The sequence below is a fragment of the Lutra lutra genome, chromosome 2, assembly GCF_902655055.1.
Source record: "Lutra lutra chromosome 2, mLutLut1.2, whole genome shotgun sequence".
Lineage (NCBI taxonomy): Eukaryota > Metazoa > Chordata > Mammalia > Carnivora > Mustelidae > Lutra > Lutra lutra.
In genome coordinates this window covers 39712722-39731698 of record NC_062279.1, presented here as the reverse complement: position 1 = coordinate 39731698, position 18977 = coordinate 39712722, and the positions used below count along the sequence as shown (strand labels likewise).

General features: G+C 40.3%; 1 protein-coding gene across 6 annotated transcripts in view; it reads left to right on the top strand.

The window, feature by feature from the left end:
* The window catches only part of SLC20A2 (solute carrier family 20 member 2), a 103750-nt gene that overhangs the window by 20984 nt on the left and 63789 nt on the right, over positions 1-18977 (top strand). Inside the window, exon 1 of one of the 6 annotated variants that reach the window (XM_047717212.1) lies at positions 3356-3376. The exons of 4 other annotated variants lie outside the window; for them this stretch is intronic. The gene's annotated coding sequence lies outside the window, so the exon portion shown is untranslated. Of the gene's footprint in view, positions 1-3355; positions 3377-11506; positions 11720-18977 lie in introns of those variants that run through there. One more of the 6 variants, XM_047717211.1, reaches the window with a different exon arrangement.

Here is an 18977-nt window from a genome sequence, read left to right as displayed (position 1 = left end):
ATATGTGTGCCCCTCAGTGTGCATACTGCCCTGTGGAAATGGATCTCTAATGTTTGTTTAAGTTGGTTAATAGAGATACCTTTTATTACCCCTCAAGTAGTCAAAACAGTGTAAAAGAACTTCAGGTTATAAAAATGGATATTGTCCAAATTATTTTATATAAAGCTTTTTAAAAAACCCTGTTTCTCCCACTAGCAGTTTTAAAATAGATTGGGGGATAAGGCCACTTGGGACCCCATGGTTTCCACTCCTTTTTAGAGGGCCCTAGGAGTTTAGGTCAGGGTTTAAGATGGGCTCCACCACTCACTGACTGGCCTTGATTTCCCGTGAAAGATAGTGCTGGTGCCCCTAAGCATTCTGAGAAAGCATGGTGCTGGGTCCATCCGGAGAACTCGGTATCTATTTTGTATCTTCTGCTCTGACCTCGTGACCCCTTTCTCTTTTTCCTGATTCAGCAGATACTGTCATCTGTATGTCTTATACTGTCTTGAAAATAGCACATCTAAAAACTAATTTTTTTGTATCCCCACCGCCACTCCTTCCTCCTCTCATTCTTAACCTGCTTCTGCTCTCTTCTCCTGTCTCCTCTTTTTCATCCATGGGTACCACTCTCCAGAGGTAGCCCTGGAGGCGGCTAACACTGAGCTCTGAGTCCTACTGTCTTGGATTAAGTTCTAGCTCTATCACTCTGTTGCCACGTGGCATTGGACAAGTTACTTAATGTCTGTCTCTAAATCTCAGTTTCCTCAGTTCTAAAATCAGTATGGTAGCCATCTGTCTTACAGAATCGGGAAAATTCAGTGAGATACATACATGTTAGCACTCGGTATGGTTGCTGATGCTTACGTGATTGTACAGTGTGCATTTATTAGTTAGAGCTCAAGCTGAAGTGGTGGCGTCATCCTTAACTCCCCTTCTTTCCCTCACCTAAGCATCCTCTCTGCGATTGATTCTGTCTCAGGAGTCTTTCCTCTTTCTCATCCCTGCTTTTAGGTCAGGGTTTTTAAATTTGAATTTATTATACTCAAAGAGGTTTATAACCCCTAGAAATTGAACATACATCTTTTGACATATGTGCGTTTTTCCTAAGGAGAGGGCTTTTAGCATTTATCATTGACTTTCACACAGGTCAGTGACCCACACAATGTTGATGACTGCTGGCTTGGACTCCTTTCTAGCCTGTATCCAGGAACATATGCACTGATACTCCTCCTCTGGCTCTGTGCCTGTAATCTCTCACACTGTTGCCCAGTGAACTTTTTCTTTTTTTTAATGTTTTTACATCACTCTCCTGCTTACAGAGTTGTGTTGACTCCCTGTTGCCTGCAGCAGTGGTCTCCCCCCAAACCACATACTAGAATCCCATGGGAAGCTTTTAAAGACGTACCCAGGTCCCATCCTAGACCAGTCAATTGATACTGACAAATACTGGGCATCAATATTTTGTTTTAAAGCTTCCCAGGAGATTTTAATGTGTGGCCAGACTTGAGAGCCTCACGGCTACAGGATGATGGCCGGACGTGTTAGCGTGGCCCTTAAGGTCCTCAGCAGCCCAGTGCAGATCTACCTCTTTAGCCTGATCTTCTGCCTCCTCTCTGATTCCTATCTCACCACTTGCTCTCTGGATATAGACTTTTGCTATTCCCAGAACATTCCATGTTATTTCCTCCCTCTGAGCTTTTGCCTGTACTGCTCGCTCTGTCTAAAATGCCTTTCACCCTTTCTCTGCCTGCTCATTTTAATCATAAAACAACCCCCCCAACCCCCGAAGAGAATTGCAGCGCTACTTCTGAACAAACTTATAGGCCTTAAAGTGTATTATAATTACTTGTCTATTACTATCTTCCACATTACACTGAACTCCTAGAAGGTAGGATCCTTCTTTATTTCATTCCTCTCGTGTTGACACCAGGTTTAAAGGAGTTCCTTGAGAGTCTAATGAATGAATAAATGACAGTGAACAAACAGCAGGCTACTCTGGGGAATCTGGAAATCCGTGGGGTTGGGGAAAGTAAATATGGCGTACTAGCTGTGGTAAGGAATGCTCAGCAGAAGTTTAATCCTCTACTGTTGCTCTTCTGTACTTTTATAAGAATCAAAGATCAATACATGGAGTTTCTTATCTGGGACTAGGAAAGTCAAGACCAGCTTTGAAAACATCTCCAAACACTATTGAACATTATCAAACATAATAGTGTAAAGTCATGTCATCTTTGTCTCCTGAGACTCTCCAGAGATTTCTGAATGAGAGATGGAGAATCAGCCATTATGATGATGGCAACTTTATTTTCCCCAGTGGATTATCCTAACTTAGTTACTGATTTAAAGGCACCCTTATATGGACAGTTCTTCAGACATTATATGTTTCTAATTTTGATCTCACCCCTGGCCTTTATGTTTAGCTGCTGCCTAGTCCTTCTGTTGGCTATTTTTAATACTTTTTTTTTCTGTGTGTCTCAGAATTGTCCCAACACGTTTTAAAGAACAGTAACTTCAATGTGTTTTAGTCTTCCTCTTTCTTCAGTGTCCAGGATTAATTTAATGGTGATTTCTTTAGTAAACGATCTAAGAGAGGTTCTTTTGGATATTGTCTGGGGGCTGTTTAATCTTACTTATTTTTCCTGAATGTGCCCCCCCCCCACTACACTCTTAGGAAAAGAGATGGCTTATTTAACACTTACACAAAGGACAGTGAGTACTAGTGTGATGTCATGAGTTGGGTGTACATCATTCTGATATGCTGTGTATGAACAACGAGAATACCCTTTGTCTAACCGGCTTCTGATTACTTTATAATCTTAAAAGCTGGAATAATAAGGACAAGATTTTTTTTTTTTTATTCAAAGTCAGAATGTTAGTTGGAATGTATTAATATGGTATCCTTTTATGCTTCTATTCATCTTATTTAAAAAGTATTTTAAGAAGCCTTAAAGAAATCTGGATTTATCAAGAAGCCCTCCTTTAAATATGTTTACATAAAAGAATCTGAGTCTGTGAAACTAAAAAGAGTAATTTTTAGTCATTTTTTAAGAGCATTTTTAGGAACAGATGTGAGTCAAGGAACTGGGAAACGCACCTTTTCCTGGCAAATGGAGGGACAGGAAAATATAATGTCAAGAAAAAGAAGAAACCAATGCTTACAATGATTGCATTAAGGTCTAAAATGGATAATTGTCTATTATTTCACAGTCTACAATCAACAACAACAGATACCCCGGTACTGTTTGTCCACTCTTCTTGTAGTGAGCCAGGGCCTGCAGAGAGGAACTAGCCTGTGGTGTTTCTGAGAATGGCTTCTTGGATTATTATAATTACTGGGCTGTTACAGTTCTTAGAGCTGAGTTGTTTATCCTGTAGTTTTTTGCTGTTTTGAAAGGTGAGCACCCAACATCGGAGCACTGTTTTAAATGAGCTATTTAGTGCTTAAGAGATACAATTATATATGTCTACTGTCAAGAGACTAGGCTATACCACGCCCACTCCTGGAAGAAACTAGCCACCTACTGGGTTCTTGTAGCAAGGGAAATTCACATCTCTTATGAATATGTCAACAGACCATGTCCATCGACAGCGGAGCTGTCGAAAGTCTAACTTTTGAAAGTCTAACTCAAGAAAGCATTCTTGATTTCCCAAGTCCCTTGGTAATTGGTACCAGGTATTGTATTCTATCACACACTTGAGCATTTGCCCTTCAAACAGATCTTACAAATGCTCGGGGACTCATGAGAACATATTTGAAATTATCAATAATAAAACTGGTGCTTTTGGGCTGTTATTTTGAGGATCCTTTCCTTCTTAGCCTGCAAGTACCCTGTTCATCCAAAAATAAGATAGAGAGGGAACCTAAAAACCCAGAACCCCAAAGTAGATTCTCTACCACATACAGGTGGTTTAACCTGGAATTCCCCTTCAGTGTTAATTTCTATAGCTTAAAAAAAAATATATATATATATATATATAAAACACAAAAAAATATACTTTATATATAGAAATCTGTGCCAAGTACTGTTCTGAGTAGATTAACTTGTTTTCTCAACAATCCTTGGAAGTGGCTTCTTATCCTCATAGGTGGGAAGAGAGAATTCTGTTAAGTGACTCGCCAATGGTTGCAAAGCTACTGAATTTTTATTTGAATGATCCCATCAGTATGACTCTTAAGTGTTCTCTAGTCCTCTTTTCCTTAGAAAGTCTTAAATCTCAAGTCAGAAAGTAGAGTAGCTCTTACCCTAGAAAGATTGTACATGCTCTTGAAGTAAGCTCGATTGCTGTGAAGCAGTGTGCATTGGAATAACAAAAATTAATACTTGGTGTTAATGTACCAAAAGCTTTTGGAGATTAGTAGCTGGTTGCCTGATTCTTGATAGTTTTACTGTAATTGGATCAAAGAAACAGAGAAGTGGGTGTTTATGGTCAGCAGCTCGGCATGGCGTTATCAGTCCGCATACTGGCCACCAACATGGGAGTGGCAACAGAGTTTGATTTGCAGTGGGTGAAATTTGTCTTTGTATTATCTGTAAGAAAGACAAATAAATAGTATGAGATTGCAGGACGTTTATTTATTTATTTTTAAAGATTTTATTTATTTGTTAGAGAGAGAGAGCGCACATGAGCACAGGCAGACAGAGTGGCAGGCAGAGGCAGAGGGAGAAGCAGGCTCCCCGCTGAGCAAGGAGCCCGATGTGGGACTCGATCCCAGGACACTGGGATCATGACCCGAGCAGAAGGCAGCCGCCTAACCAACTGAGCCACCCAGGCGTCCCAGGACGTTTATTTATTTAAACAGACTCTTCAAGTACTTTCACCTTAAAAATGGAGAGAACTCACTTTAACATTTTATTAATAGATTCGAGTAATAAGGTTACATTTTAAAGTATTTTCAGTGTGGATATATGACTGCCTTGAAGCCAAATTAGAGTAGAACTAGTAAGATTTTGTTACTTTTGAAATATCTTTTGAAAAACTGTGGCTTCAAATCTAATGTTTTTCCTAAACTCTCAAATTACAGTACATTTGTTTGTTGTTTTGGGTTAGCTTGAATGCTAATGAATTATAGAAGTTCAGATTGTACTTAATAAGCCTTTGCTAATTTTTTCATTTAAGGTATGTTTATTACATATTATTAGTGCTTGTTTGTTCAAACCTGGCAGCTGGGCTCTGTCTGTGTAGCACTTTCAAGCAGAGCATCTTATATCAGCAAATGCAGAAGTGTTGCTCCAAGAGAAAGGAGGAAACTCCGAGAGTAGAGGAGGGACGGTCTCTTTTAACCGAGTGGAGGCTAATATTGGGGCGCATGAAAACGTCTGACCGTGTCCTTGTGATTCTCTATGAACTCCAGATGAAGGGAAAACAATCAAAAGCATATTTAGCACCTACTACATCCCAGGTACTCTGTTTAGTGGTATACCTATGTCTATATATTCATGCACGTTTGTCTGTCTACCTTGCTGTGTATGCATAAACGTGCAAATTTATTTATTTAATAAAATATTTCTATATTAAGCACCATTGTTTTACATGCTTTACAAACATAAACTCATTTAATCTTCATAATAACCATATGAAATGTGTCTGTTACTGTCCCCATTTTAAAGATGGTGAAACTAAGACACAGCGAGAGTAGTTGCCCAAGGTCAGCAACTACTGATGATGAGGCTAGAATTTGAACCCAGAGAGAGATGAATTCTGAATCCATTCCATTCCCCAGACATGCATTATAGCTTTCCTTTTTCTTTACCTTTGCTGAGGTCATTGTTTCTCTATAATGTTCTTTCTACTCCTTTTGCTCTTGAAAGCTCACCAGCATGCAAAGGCTCAATTCAAATGTCACTTCCTCCAAGATGCCTTTCCTGATGAACCCAACTGGAAGCCTCTAATTAGGTTCCTAATGGAATGAAATGAGATACTTACTGATTACTCTCTCCTGTGGTAGGAAATTTATATTTTCTATCATGTCTCGTGCCAGATGATAAGTCTCTTGAAGGCAGAACTATCATTCACACTATTTTCTGCTATAGTCATGAACATCGCGCCATTCATACAAATGTTGCAGGCACTTGGGAGTTTCATGATGGCAAGAACCAGCTGTTCAACAAATGTTTGTTAAGTGGATGACCATTAGGAATGTAGAGGGTAAAATTTCCCAGTATTACTCTAAGATACTTTAAAAAATTAACTACATTAAAATAAGTATTCAAACAACAACAGTAATAATATTGCCTTAAGTTCACAGTCCTGTTATAAATTGTTATACAACCGTGCTAAATAGGGGTGCCTGGGTGGCTCAGTTGGCTGAACATCTGACTCTTGATTTCAGCTCTGGTCATGATCTCAGGGTCCTGGAATTGAGCCCTGCTTCAAGGTTCCGCACTCAGAGAGGAGTCTGGTTGAGGATTCTCTCTCTTTCCCTCTGCACCTCCTTCCCGCCCTACTCATGCTTGCGTGTGCTCTCTCTCAAATATAAAGAAATCTTTAGAAAATAAAAATAAAATCATGCTGAATTAATTAACTACTTACCAAGGTTTTTAAAAAGAACTGACTTTAAGAGTTTGCTGCTATGTATGAACTTCTTTCTTTCTTTCTTTCTTTCTTTCTTTCTTTCTTTCTTTCTTTCTTTCTTTTTTTTTTTTTTTTAGCTTCCAAAAAAAGAATGCTGAAGAGAAAATGGCTTATTCTTTTGGAGTCAGATTTTTCTGTGCATGTGTAGATAAATTGGTACTCTAATCCATTTCTGAAGTATTTCGACAGATTGAATAGCTATGATCTATGCCAACATAATCACTCTGAAGGCTCGGATGAACGAATCATCTCTTTAGCATATATGTGTAGTTGTAGCATTGAAGGCCACATATATTTGTCTCAAATTATAGGATGGAATAAATATAGAACTCCCGATTTTAGTAATATCTGATTTTATAATCAGACCATATGACTGTTTCATTTTAGTTTGACTAACAATAATTGATATGATAAGGTAAATATAGTAATCAGAATTGTGAATTTTAAGAATAACAGACATCAGTTAGTCTTAAAAGGTTTAATTTGGAGATACAGGGATGGAATGTTATAGACTTTTTGGAGATATGTGTATCAGTGAGATTTTGCTGTGTAACAAATCATGTAATACTAGTTGCTTAGGAAAATAAGCATGTATTATGTCTAATAATTCTGTAGGTCACCTGGTGACTTTGGTTTGGGCTAGCCTGGGTGATCTCTGCAGGCAGCTTGGCTGGGGCCATATGGTCTAGGATGGCCTTGCTCACATGTCCGGTGGTCATTGTGCTGGCTGGTGTGGGGGCCTCGACAGCTGATGGTGTATCTTTGTTCCGTGTGGTCGTCTCACCCTCAGTAGGCTACCCAGGGCTTCTTTGGGTAGTGTTCTCAGGGTTCCACAGTGCAGCAAGAGAGGGCAAGCCCCAGTGGGTCAGCACTTTTCAAATTTGCCCTTGTCCTCCTGGCCAAATTAGTTAATATAGAAAGGGACTACCCAATGGTAGATGCAAGGAAGCAGGAATACATAAGGGGTCATTACTGCAACAGGTCTCTAAATTCTGATGCGACCTTAGGCCAGCAACATGAAGTGATTAAAAAAAAGAGAAAAAAGTGTGCAGGCTCTCAAAAGCTACAGTTTTCAGAGAGATAGTTTATAGACCCTAGGTTTCCCTGAAGTACTTAATAATCATTTGAAGCCCTTCCGGCTTTTTATTTTTTGAAGCTTTGAGCTATAAAAATGGGGAGCCTTTCATCCTTCCCTCACTCAATAAATATCCCAAATTGATCTTCAGCGAGGACCACAGCGATGATAGAAGGGGTGTGATCATACTGGCTCCAGCCACTTAGAGCTCCCGGGCGCTGTGCTGTGTGGCATCTCGGAGAGCGCTGACACTGGCCCTTGCTGTTGGCATCATTATCCCTGTGTTACAGGGGAGGAAGCAGACTCGCAGAGAGCATGTAGCTGGTCGGTGGGAGGCTACATTTTGAACCCAGGTCTTTCGGACTCTACAGCTCCATCCAAAGAAGACTTGCTTACTAGTGGGTTGATCGTGGTTTTTTCCAGCATGAAGCCTTTGAGTATTTAATGTCACCCTTGAAAAACTGGGAACCATGGAGAAACAGGAAGGGTTTTTTTTTTTTCCCCCTTTCTACTCTTTCCCTACTCTACAACCCTCACTAGTTGGACCAAATAACCACGTTTAATTTGAAGATGGTAAAAGCTCAGAATGGAAATTTTACTGCTGGTTCCAGATGTAATTTTTAAATCTTTCAGAATAACTGATCCCTCCCATCATGTCACCATGACTCTTCAAAGGTTCCAAAGTGAAATTCAGAATCCCGAGATATTCTAGAACATATATTTAAAATGTCATTAGAAGATAACCTTCATTTAAAAAATTAACTGTTCCTCTCCCCGACTCTTACTCCCATGTGCACTCCCAGAGCACAGTGCACATAACTGTGTCCTCATACTCACCAGAACGTTGTGTTTGCCTGGGTGGGTCTGTCCTTGTCACCAGAGTGTGAGCTTCTTGAACACAGAGCCCTTGTCTGTCCTCTCTCTATCAGCAGCACCTAGCCTAATGGGAACATTCTAGTATCTGCTGTGTGATTTTATAACTGAATTCCATGCCTGGGGAGAAATTCTTTTCTTCTCCTTCCTATTGGTCTATCTGTCCTCCTTTGGTTCTGTCTTTTCCTTTCTAGATGATTTTTCCTCCCCTTTCAGGCTGTCTCTGGTCTTCAGCTTTCCTCAGCGTTTATCCCACCAGCTCATTAGTCATTTTTATACTCACTTCATGTTGAAATGATAGTATCTTGGATATATTGAGTTCAATAAAATATGTTACTAAAATTAATTTTCCCTTCTTTAACCTTATGGTGAGAAAATTTTAAATCATGTGTGTGGCTACTCTAGAGGGTCGATATCCAGGTGAATTGATTAATGCAAGTTCATAAAAACAGTTGTTTTTATTTTTGTTTCAATTGCATGGATCTGTTGCACTAAAGATCCCATAGATCACCATCTTCCGCTCACATAGCGCTGCCTGTCCTGCCTCCCCCAACACCAGAAATTCATGCGAACGAATGGGGAGAATTTACCTTGCTTTTTTTTTTTTTTTTTTTTTTTTTTGAATTTACCTTGCTTTTAATGATGCACACAGATTTTTCTCTACTGTCATAAGTATGCTTGCAACAAAAGTACAGTTGACTCTTAAGTTATTTTCACTAATGAAAAGGAAGCTGCAGAGTGACTAATGTAAATTGGAGGATACACTATTTTCTTTGGAATGTTTGGGTTCTTCCATTTTGGAACAGGTGTGGCCACTGTTGAAAGAAACAGTAGAGTCATACTCAGCATATTTGATACATGAGAAACCGGAAAACTGCTCAGCGTCCCCTGCCTTCCATTTAATGGATGTAGAATTCATCATATTGTTCCTCTGCAGTGCAAACTCCAGTGCCTAAGTAAACTCGGTGTGTTTGCTTTTTCTTTCTGGTTTAGGGAAGAAATCATGTTTTAGCTTAGAAACTCTTCTTCCGAACTGATTAATTAATCACAGTTATTAATCGGTTAAGGATTAATTGTGTCAAGAATAGCCTCGCAATGTCTTCATTTGCATCAAGACTTCCAGAATTGCTGTGGATCACTAAGAATTAGTTATACTGATCTGCAGTTAGTCATCTTTGATGAGTGCCAACTTGTTTCCCTTTGGCATGGAGTAGGAGATCGCCCACTTTGGCAGGGAGTGGGAAATCACCTCCAGTGATTTTCGGCTTGGGGTGGTGGTGAGTGCACATCAGCTACCGTCTCTTGGGCGGGGTGGGGGGGGTGGGCGGTGGAGAGCAAGTGCCCTTTACAGCTGGGCGGTAGGGGTGGAATCCCAGACTAGCAGCTAGCTGTTTTTGCGAATGACCTGGAGAGAGGGTCTGTGCTGTGGTTACCAGCTCATGCCAACAGGAGTCAAGCTGTTTACCACTTTGGGGGTTTGTGCTATAGGTGGATAGTGCTTCATAAGGACATAGTCAGGTCTTTTTTTTTTTTTTTTTTAAGATTTTAAAAATTTATTTATTTGACAGAGATCACAAATAGGCAGAGAGGCAGGCAGAGAGAGAGGAAGAGAAGCAGGCTTCCCGCTGAGCGGAGAGCCTGATTCGGGGCTTAATCCCAGGATCCTGGGATCATGACCTGAGCCAAAGGCAGAGGCTTTAACCCACTGAGCCACCCAGGTGCCCCAGCATAGTCAGGTCTTAAGGATCCATGTTTCAGGATACCTGCCTGTGATAGAGAGTCAAGGAGGGAGCTAGCCCCTGGAGCACAAACCTGGGATTTGGGAGTTGAACAGAAAAAAAATAAAAATCTCTTGAATTCTAAACTGACACAACATTTTAAAAGCAGGAAAACAAACAGCTCTGAAAAGATTTCCGGGATTTTAGCTCAATGGTTAATATGGAAGACGTGTCCTAGAGCAGTTAGGAGGGGGGATGGAATAATCCAGCGTTGATTCAGACTGAAACTTTGGACAAGTCATTGAATTTCCCTGTTTTACCCATCTGTTTAGAAAAAGGAGGGGAGGGGGATAATTTCTCCCAGAGGTGTCTGGAGATTTGATTGATGTTTGAATATGTTTTGATATCTTTCATAAAGTGACCAGACCAAAGTATGTCATCAGAACTCGAATGTCTAAAACAAACTAAATCTGAACCAGCTTGAGTAGATGTTAAGCGGTTCTGTGGCTTTGATATGAGTTGTACTTATTAAGAAAGTGTATATATTTTAAAGAAAGTTCTATGTTACTTTCTTTTGAATGTCAGATGTATGCTTGAGGTCTTTAGCTGTTAACTTGAGTTTCAGTGTGCCTTATAAATGGTCAGTCACCTAGCGGGGGCAGCTTACCAGTTCCAGCCGCCCCGGCAGTTAAATGCATTTCAAAATGCTTCTTGTCAGGGATGATGCCTTTTGCATATTTGAGATATTTGTTTTCAGTTGTGATTTGTTAGTGAAGCTATGTCCTTATAGCAACTCCTTGGGAGGTGCAGAAGACAAAGCCCGAAAGCAAGTAAGTAACATGAGCTCGTTCTATATCCAGAAAAAAGCTTTCATTGAAGGGTACTTACTGATAGACTTCTCAGTATGTCTATTTGATGCCTATTTAATTTCACATAGTACTGCATCTAGTCACGCTGTTTCAAGAATCTGACAGAATGTCCTTTTACTTTTCTTTTCCTTGTGAGGAGCAAACAGCACTGCCACCTTGTTGTCAAAGTTCTGTCTGATTTGAATGTGCTGAAAACTCAAGTGAACGCCTTTCGTGGAAAAGCGCTTACTCTTTCTCTTTGTCGGTACTTGCGGAAACATCTTAAAAGAAGTTAGTATTATTGGACTGAATTCAGTAATTAGCATAATCATGATGCTCTGTATTGTTCCGCAGAGCACGCCCCTTGGCCAAATTTCCCATTAAGAGGACACCGATGTTGTCCTAGTGAATAAATCCCGGCACACATGATGCAAATCAGCGAGTTCCTGCTGCTGCGCCGGTGCGGTTAATTTTAGCCAGGGTTTGTTCTATGAGTTGTAACACTGTTTACCCAAGTAGAAGTTAGTAAGCTGAAATGTGACTTCTCGGCCTGATGTGATAGGATATCTATTTTAGACTGCAGACTGGGTTTATGGTGGGGAGAGCAGTCTTCTGAAGAATTGCGGCTCAGATTTCCTTTGAAAGTGCTTGTAAGTAGTGGGTGGATTTTTAAGATTTCTCTTTGTTCTTTTTTCCTTAAATCTTCCTTTAGTAATTTTTTATCTCGGGAAAATTGGAAACTTTGGGGTGGGGACTTGAAAGGATTCTAGGAACAGTGGCAAAGGTTTTTCTTTACATGTATCCTACTACAAGAAACCTGCCTTTTTCGGTTTTCCCAAGAGAAAGTATTTGATTCTTACTGTTTTATCTTTGCAGAAGCAGTCTGTAGATTATTTCTTATTTTATCTGTTAAAATATTCGATTAATGGAATGGTTGTCTCATTGAGCTTTATTTCTATGGTAACCTAAATCTTAGGGAAAAAAAAAGTTAGAAGTGGATTCCTGTTAAACTTCCTGTGAGCCACAAGTTTATATGCAGAAATAATGGAAGCGTCATATATAACTTTGTAAAATGTATAGACAGACGGTTTTTATTTTTCTAAGAAGATTTTCTGTTTAAAAATAGACCCGTGTACCCCTAAAGAGAAGCACTTAAAAAAAATAAGTTTAGGAGGAAGGCTTTACAAAGTAATTGAAAGCATCCTCTGGAAGATGGAGTTACCAAAATTAATGAGAAGTTATGAAATTTTTAAATCATAATTGATTAAAATTAACAAGTCATTGTCAATATAAGTTCAGACCGAAGAAAACTAAAGATTTTAACATCAAGTATTGTTGATAAGATCTGAAGCACCTTGCTTAATTAGTTTGAGGTGTGTTTTAAATCAGAGTATACCTATCTTCATGCCACACAACGTGCTTATAACAGAGAACAAGGCAGGACATTTTTTAAAATCAGTTAACACATAAATTATATCACCTATAGGAATATTGGTTTTACTGAAACAATTCTAATAGGTCCTGTAATAGTTGCTTCCCAGGCATCCATGTCCATATCAACTCTGTTCCAAGGAGCAAGGAGGGAGGCATTCCCTCAAATGCCATTTTCCCATTTTGCAAGCTTTATTCAAAGACTTCTTTGTTATTATGTATTGTCTGATTTAAATCCAAATGACCTAAGGTGTCAACAATGAAAGGAAATGTTTCAGTGGTACATTTAGTAGGAAAAGAATGTAAGAAGGGAAAACAGAACTGAGTTCTTGAGCTATTTTTAGAAAACAACTCCTATTAAAACTTGTTTTTTATTGAGCCGAAGAGAAATTTACAGTCCAGATTCATTGTAATTATAACAGCAAAGTCTGTAATACAACTTCAGTAGTAAATGGGACTTTGTTCCAGTATTTGCTTCATAATACATACTTCCATTGGAAGACAGTAAATGGGTGTTATTCTTACTTTTAATTGTCACCTAGGCTCCGTGAGCATCTAAGTGGAGTGTTTGTAAAGGTACACTGTCGGTACGTTGGTACTGGATGGTTTTCAAGCTGTTATTCATTCCCTCCACTGTCCTTTAGTCCTGTAGAAAAGAAAGGCTGTTCAAAATGTACCCATTTTTTAAAAAATTTAACAGAAAGAAGCTTCCATAGGTATTTTTACTAGAGGAAGTGTGTGTTCTTCTAGGAGTTGCTAAAATGCTCATAAACACTTTCAGAGTGTCCCTTTTAGTGATTTATGTGCTGTGAGAGCCTGATACAAGTGAAAGAAAGGGGAGATCGTTTAATGATCTAAGTGTCAGTGTGGGAATTTCTTGCGTTCGGTGGGAGGGTGGTTCTCTTCACTCCTTCTTCTCTTGTGTGCCTGATGGAGTGATACTAGTTATGGTTCCCTCATTAGTAGAGTCCCTGTTGACTAGTTAGGACCTTGGGCATGACCCAACACGGTGAGCTCAGCTCAGGGTGACAGGTGAGGGGTCCATATGCTGAGCAGCCCTGGCAGCTGTGGGGCCTGCAGATAGAGCCCAGCAGCCCACAGTTCCGCGCATGTGCTGTGCACACCTGCACCTTCCATCACGGTCACCCTCCCTGCACTTGGCTTGTGCATTTCTGTCCTCCAGTCCTGTTTAAGCTGCTTTCCCTGGCAGCCTGCCCCCCTCCTAGCCCTCTGCCTCTTAAAATAGTTATAGACCCAGAGGCTCTGACAGAGTGGTTCCTGCTTGCAGTAGATTTATTTTAATGTTTCTCTATTCCTAGAGAATTAGTGTTCTGCTCTGAAGCTTTGAGAAATTTTTCAGGGAAGCAAAGAAGAGGCTTTTCTGTTGGGGGGGTCATCTTCAGTCACATGAGGCTTTTAATAGGTAACTGGACTGTGCAGTTATATGGGAACTTATATTATCTAACAGGTTGCCTTTTGGTTTGGAGCTGAATGCAAATGCACAGTGATCACATCTCTAGAATGTTCTCTTTCAAAAGGAAATTTTGTAGGAATAGGCTTTGTTATACTGAATTTCAACTCTTTTTATCTAAAACGAAAGGAACAGTGCACAGAGGGACGCCTTGAGCTCTGGCTGTCTTGTACACAAGTAGATGGTAATAGGATTGGGCCCTCTGCTGGAATTCTGATTTCTCCTGGAAATACTGGCACTGCTGTTATTATTTAGCACGTGTTAAGCACCCCCAGAGCACATACAATGCACAAAGACAGCATAGTTCCTACTCGCAGAGGACTCACGTGCTGAAATTAGGCACTACACAGAGACCGGCCCCCAACACCGCACACTAAGTAAACTGGCAGAAGGGGCACCTGGGTGGCTCAGTGGGTTAAAGCCTCTGCCCAGAGTCCTAGGATCGAGCCCCCACATCGGGCTCTCTGCTCAGCAGGGAGCCTGCTTCCTCCTCTCTCTCAGCCTGCTTCTCTGTGATCTCCGTCTGTCAAATAAATAAATAAAATCTTTAAAAAAAAAAAAACAAACTGGCAGAAACCATAATATGAAATGGAAGAAAAGGAAAACAAAATGGAGAGGGGAGGGTTGGGGGTAGCTTGTGGGGTAGTTTTCAGATTGTCTGGGCTTTTTTGCCAAACAGGACAAACTACAGTGCCCCTCAGGGTGCTCCCTCCCTTTCTCTTTCAGCAGCTGCGGAAGTGATGGAGATAGAGGAGAGTGACCCCAGCAACCAGATCCCCAATGCCAGTTACCTGTTAGAATTCCCAACGAAAGGGAGGAGATCCACTAGTTTCTCTGCACCTAGAATGCTTATATGAAGGAGGTAAACTTAGTGTCTTATAAAGGCAATGAATGTAGGAAACATCTTTCCCAATATAATGGTATTTGGATAGAAATCTGAATTTGCATTCCAGATTTTTTTCTTGCCTCCTGAACTGATACGCACTTGAACTAGTACCTTAACCCTGCACTGGGTTAGGGTGTTGAGTCACCTGTTGAATTAGAGAAATGCTTCGAGCTTCTCAGAAGAAAGGCATTATGAAGGTCACCTAAGCATTACTACAGCTCATAAAGGAGTCAGAAGAACATGAATCAAAAGAGAACTAGTAAGACAAACTTTGGGTATTGGGGATTAATAAATAGGAATACACTGTATGAATCTGTGAGTCATTTTTCCCTTTATATGCAATCTCAGCCAGTCTGACCAAAGTTCCGGGTCTAGTTCATGGCTCCCCATCTAAGAGACTTGGAGAAGACTCAACAAAGAGCCTCACAAAATGATTAAAGGGTTGAAAATGATATCTATAATAAGAAGTTAGGAAACGTCTATTATTTAGCCTGCAGGGAAAAAAATGACCAGGGGACTCTTGAATTGTTATGTAAGTAAATATATGCCTCAGAACTGAGGAATGGTGACCAACTAGTATCTATTTCCAGTGAGAATATAATGGTTCAGTCCCGCAGGTTAGGTTAGAACTGTGGTCTTCACAGTGCAGTGCTGGTTCTCAGCATCGGCTCCACCTGGGAGCTTGTGAGAAATGCGCCCTCGAAGGCCTTACCCAAGACCTATGGATTCAGCAACCATGGGCCGGGGCCCAGCAGTCTCTGTTTTGACAAACCCCAGCAAGTGATTCTGATGCACACTAATGTTGGAGGACCACTAGATGACATACAAAGCCAGGTTTTAGAAAATGGAGAATTTCAGTACTGGACAATGTAAGCCTTTTTCTGGAAGTCATCTCAAGATAGGTCTGTATTTGTACATTTTTGATATTCTCTCTTCAGTCTAGAGATAAATGACCTCTCAAAGTCCCTTCTAGCCCTGACTTTGCTCTGGATTTTCTCTGTCACTTCGAGAAGATTAATAATTAACCAGGAAAATTTTGCAATTACTTTTCTGAACTCAGTAATTAAGACAGTGCCCATTTCAAATGAGAATCAGATGAGAAAATGTGATGCTACTGTTGTATTATCAGATAACATCACAGTCTTGTTCAGTAGACGCCCTCCTCCCCTTGTGACTTTTTACCGCCACCTGAAGGGGAATTGGGGCAGAGGTCAAAACAGGGAACGTTCGCTGGTGATCATTTTGTGTCACAGACTGCTGGCTGGGTGGGTCGCTTTGTTTCTTCATGAAGCCTATGTCAGAAGATAGGTGGCTCTCGGGGAAGTTTGAGCGTACCCCATTTTCCCTACTCTGTCCCTTCTGCAGAACTTTTTCCGTGAGCTGTTCTGTCACCTGCGGAAATGCCATGCTTCATCCCTGCCATGGCAAATTCCATCTGACACCCTAGGTGTAGGGGCAAAGCCGGAGGACCTGAAGAGAACTCAATCATGGGCTCATGTTAGCAATTTGGAGGGTCTCTGCTGGAGGTGAAGGGTGGTGACCTGTTTCATCCTGACGTTTTTAGATCCTCAGCAGTCCGTGGTACTGCTAGGCATTTAGTGCAATTGAATGATTAATTACTCAGTCAAATGTTCAAGGCCTCAGGGCGCTCTATTCCCTCCTGTGTAATACAATTATCCAGAGTTAGGGAGGTGGCAGTTCTTCCTTTCCCCTTCAAAATAGTTATTCCTCCTCAGAGTCCCTCTACTCTTTGCACTTTTGCCTGATGGGATCGTCTTGGGTTGAAAACACAAACTACTGAGAGTGTGTCTGTTTGTTATACTTTGTGTAGCATTTTGTACCATATAAGCTTTTTGTGGTCCTAACGAAGCATTCTCAGAGGACGTGTTTTGCCGGTGCTGCTTGAAAAGTGTCACACAAGTGGCACACTGCTGTCTCCAAAGAAGACATGCTCCGTCTTGGCCAGGATACTATGCACTCATTTTTTAGCACTTAGAAGTGGGATAGGTAGAATGCTTGGCTTTTATAGCTAAAGCTAATTACACATTTGCAGAGTATTCAGAGTTCCTTGAAGTGAGAAAAGACAAGTGAGGGCAGCCTGGCTGGAACTCCAGTTTGCCTCGTAATGCGAGACAGAGCCGTAAAGGTGGCAAGTGTATGTAGCAGGGTTGCCCGGTCTGCAGACCTGGCTGTGTTTGAAAATACTGACCTCCCAGACGGGAACATGCATGCCCTGTTACTTTCTCCTTCTGTGTCCATTTAAAAGTATGAAATCCTGATAAGATAGCTGTATCTCCTAAATCCAGAGGCAGAGACCACTGATTTTTAACACCCTGAAGTGGTCTGAATATTAAAATGCTCTCTTTAAAACCAGTGAACTCTCAATAACTGTAAACCCAATAGAAAATTCAAATGTTTGGTTGGTTTGGTTCTTACTGATCGCAGGCAACAGGCTGTTTTCATTTCTATACAAAGGAGTCATCCCCTTCGGTATTTCACCCTGGCAAAAATAATTTTGTTTTTAAAATCAAGATTATATTGAGTCTACATATGTTTCATTAAAAATGAGAGTGGGTAAGTAGCTTGGGCTAAACCTTTTTTATTATAGTTCTTTAGTCCAAAAAAATTCAACTTGAAGAGAAAGAAGGGGAAAAAGCTCCTTTGCTTACGATTAGACTACTGGAGAATTACTGACCTAAATAATAAAACATCCCCAGGAACAACCTAATAAGGTACTAGTTAAATAATTTATGGTGTTGCCACATAGTGCAACTCTGTGCAGCCATTTAAAATGATGGCATTCTGTCTGTAATGAGTGAACCTTGCAGGTTTACAAAATACATATATATAACCATTTTCCAACTGGAAGGCAATTTTTTTTTTAAGATTTTATTTATTTATTTGACAGAGAGAGATCACAAGTAGGCAGAGAGGCAGGCAGAGTGAGAGGGGGGAGGCAGGCTCGCCGCTGAGCAGAGAGCCTGTTGTGGGGCTCGATCCCAGGACCCTGGGATCATGACCTGAGCCGAAGGCAGAGGCTTTAACCCACTGAGCCACTCAGGCGCCCCCTGGAAGGCAATTTTTAATGGCCTAATGGCTTCATTTTCTTTTTTTAAAAGGAAGGTACTTGTATGTACATGAAAAAAAGAATGCTGTGCACCAAATTAAGCAGTGGTTATTTCAAGGAGGTGAGCTGATAGACGATTTTTCCTCCTCCTTTTTTGGCTACCTATATGTTAGATTTTCTTTTTTTTCAATGAGCATGTATTATGTAATAATGAAAAACTTTCTTTTCAAAACATGGCTATGATAATTCATTTTGATTTTGACTTTTGTATTTTATTTAATTTGGCAGTGGCCTGCCAGTGGCTTACGTAAGTAATGTGTACTCCAGTGGATAAAACCAGTACACCAAAATGTACACAAAACAATGGTTATTTTTCAGTGGTGAGCGAGGAGCATTTTTCTTTGTTTTACTTTCTTTTGTTTTTCCCAGATTTTTTTTATATGAGTGTGTATTATTTTTATAATGGGAAAACTTGACTTATTTTTAAGGCAGAGACTTGAGACCTTGGTTCTTGGGAAGAGGCCCACATCAACTGATGCATGGCAATTATTGACAAAGGGTAATTTTGTGAATTCTGCAGTATAAAAGGTGTTCACCAAAGGTTGCTTTCACTACTCATGGCAGTGGATGTTCAATGAACTCGAATATGACCTCAAATTGAATAAGATCTCAGGCTCAGTATTATTTAAAGGAAAGGAGTTGTGAATCCAGCATATTTTTAAGTCATTTAAATAATACTTTATGGTAGGATTGTTCATTTAAATTTTGTAAGGGACCATCATTCTTGATCGTATATATAAAAGTAGTGGATGGTGGAACCATATGTTGTAAAGCTCAGAGAACATTTTGAGTGACAGTGATGAGGGATGATGGAAAGAACAAGCCACCTAGCTAGTGTTTCCAAAGCACTTCTCTTTGCAGTATCAAAGTGTATCTCACCAGTGTTTATTAAAAGTGACAGTATTTTAAGAGAGTACTAGCTCCCTCAATTATTTCTGCCAAATGCTGCTAGGATGTTCTTGTGGCCTTAATCAGAAGGTTATTTGGGGTAAC